Source organism: Chrysemys picta, unplaced genomic scaffold (genome assembly GCF_011386835.1).
Source record: "Chrysemys picta bellii isolate R12L10 unplaced genomic scaffold, ASM1138683v2 scaf5573, whole genome shotgun sequence".
In the NCBI taxonomy this organism is placed as follows: Eukaryota; Metazoa; Chordata; order Testudines; family Emydidae; genus Chrysemys; species Chrysemys picta.
Window position 1 is genome coordinate 125 of NW_027058273.1, and position 2,876 is coordinate 3,000.

At 62.1% G+C, this 2,876-nt stretch overlaps 1 pseudogene; it reads left to right on the plus strand.

Moving 5' to 3' along the window:
* Nucleotides 1-279: 279 nt before the first annotated feature.
* On the plus strand, nt 280-2,866 carry LOC135980652 (serine protease HTRA2, mitochondrial-like; annotated as a pseudogene).
* Nucleotides 2,867-2,876: the final 10 nt, after the last annotated feature.

Here is a 2,876-nt window from a genome sequence, read left to right on the forward strand (position 1 = left end):
CCCCCGGTACTACCGTGCCCCCCCCCCGGACCCCCCACGCACAGACACCCCTGTACCGCCCTGGTCTACATCGAGATCCTGGGCAGGTACCGCCCCCCCCCCCCCCCCCCCCGGTACTACCGACCCCCCTCGGGCCCCCCCCCGCACTGACCCCCCCGGTACTACCGACCCCCCCGGTACCGCCCCCGGTACTACCGACCCCCCCGGTACCGACACCCCTGGTACCGCCCCCCCGGTACTACCACCCCCCCCGGACCTCCCACGCACCGACACCTCTGTACCGCCCTCGCCCTGGTCTACATCGAGATCCTGGGCAGGTACCGACCCCCCCCCCCCATATCTCCTGGTACTGTTCCCCCCCAATACCAGTACCCACCCCTACCACCCTCGTACTGCCCCCCCCCCCCGTAGTGCCCCCCCCCCCGGTACCGACTCACCCCTCCTGGTACTGCGTGTCGTCGTCGTCCCCCAGCCTTCTTAGCGCTAAGGACACACTGTTGACTCATATCTTCTCATCCACCGTAACCCCTAGGTCCTTTTCTGCAGAACTGCTACCTAGCCATTCGGTCCCTAGTCTGTAGCAGTGCATGGGATTCTTCCGTCCTAAGTGCAGGACTCTGCACTTGTCCTTGTTGAACCTCCTCAGATTTCTTTAGGCCCAATCCTCTAATTTGTCTAGGTCCCTCTGTATCCTATCCCTACCCTCCAGCGTATCTACCACTCCTCCCAGTTTAGTGTCATCTGCAAACACTACGGAAGGGGGCCTCTGCCTTGAATAAAGGGGTGCAGATAACAGCTGGATGTCTTTCCCCCTGCGCCTGACCCTGGCTCTCCCCACAGCTACCTCTGGCTCTTGTCCTGCAGGCATCCCTTCTCAGGCCGGGAGGTGCCCATCTCCAACGGCTCTGGCTTTGTGGTGTCCCCGGATGGCCTTATCGTGACCAATGCCCATGTGGTGGCGAATCGGCGGCGGCTGCGGGTGAAGCTGGCTAGCGGAGAGCTCTACGATGCCGTGGTCCGTGAGGTCGACCAGGTGGCAGATATCGCCACCATCAAAATCAACCCAAGGTGTGTGGGGAGCCAGGTGCGCAGCCAGGGGCTAGCAGCCTTTTCTTCTTGGCCTCATCAGTCCAGAGGGCAGGGAATTCTCAGCCTGCTGCTGCTGCAATGGCGTTGCGCTGGCTGCCCGCAGGGCATTCCCTGGAGCTGTGCTGACCTGTCTTTCTCTCTCCTCCCAGCAACCTCTGCCCACGCTACCCCTGGGTCGCTCCTCAGAGGTGCGTCAAGGTGAGTTTGTTGTGGCTATGGCAGCCCTTTTGCTCTGCAAAACACCATCACCTCCGGCATCGTCAGCTCTGCCCAACGCGGCAGCCAGGAGCTGGGCCTGGCCGATTCCAACATGGAGTACATCCAGACCGACGCCGCCATAGATGTAAGGGAAGTGGGGGGCGGGACAGTGGGGGGCTGGGGAGTGGAGTGGGGGGCCTGGCTGAAGTCACCATGTTGTACCTTCAGAAGAATTTTGCTGCTCTTTGGGGTGGAGGGGGGAGCCGGGAAAGGGGACCTGCATGTACGGAGGTTTCGGCAGGTACCTTGTAGGATGAGCTGGAAAGCAGGAGGGGGCGCGAGGCAGGGATCTGGGTTATTTTCCCCAGGGGCTGTGTTCGCTGCCCGTGTTACTGACCACCCCAGGTTCTCCGGGGTTTGTCTCTGCCCCCCAGTGGGAATGTCGCTGCTGGGGTCTGACTCTCCCCCTCTCTCTCCTGCTGCAGTTTGGGAACTCAGGGGGGCCCCTCGTCAACCTGGTAAGTGCTGCCATTTGGGCGTTAGCCATTTCTGGGAGGGAATGTGGTGCCCGTTTGGGCTGGATGCTCCAGCCCTATCTCATTTGCTCTGTGGGAGGAGGTGTCCACCTCACGCTGCCAGCAGGGAGGACAGCGATGGGGCAGCTGGGGCCCTTCGTACTCTTCGTACTGCTGACTCTTGGTGGGACGGATGAGGCACCAGCTTGACCCAAGCTGCTCCTCTCCCAGGCCCTGCCCACAGCCCAGGGAACTCTGACCTGAATGGAGCCACACGCCAAGCTTGGGGGTAACTGGACCGGGTCTGGTACTTATAAGGCACAGAGGAAGGGCTGCATGGCCCCCACAGCCAGTGGGACCCGCTCACTCCCATGAGAGTATCACCACCTGACCCACCCCCAGCCGAGTGTGTGTTGGGAGCAAATTGGTGGAAGCCTGGATGGTCTGGCTTGAGCCCTGCCTGGCGCCATGTCCCTCTTCTCCTGGCAAGGGGGCAAACTGTGGGGCAGGAGGGATGGCAGTGGGGCAGGCTGGTGCCCTGCTTGGCTTGCATGGTGACTGTCTCCCGGCAGGACGGCGAGGTGATTGGGGTGAACACAATGAAGGTGACCTCGGGTATCTCCTTCGCCATCCCCTCGGACCGGCTGCGGGAATTCTTGCAGAAGGGGGAGCAGCGCAAGAGTGAGTGAGCTGGTGCGGGGGAGATACAGGCAGAGGGAGTGGAGCAGAGCTGGGGGGCGGCGGGGATAGGAGCACCCACTCCAGACTCCTTGTTGGGGCTGTCACTCATCTATCCCTGGCAGAGGGACTGGGCCTCAACCTCTTCCCGGCATGTCAGAGTCCAAGGGAAAAGCCTGTCCCCTTGAGGGGTCCTTCCAGGCAGAGACACCATCTCTCTGGGCTGTCCCCAGCCCCCCTCCACTGCAGGCGGGTTCTCCTCTTCTCAGCTATGATAGCAGGGGGGCTGGAAGGGATGGAGCCAGGCAGAGGTGCCTGAACACAGCTGGGTTCTGGAGAAGGGAGCCGGGGCCCATCTGTCTTCTGAGAAAAGGCAGTGCAGTTCTGTTCTTCAGG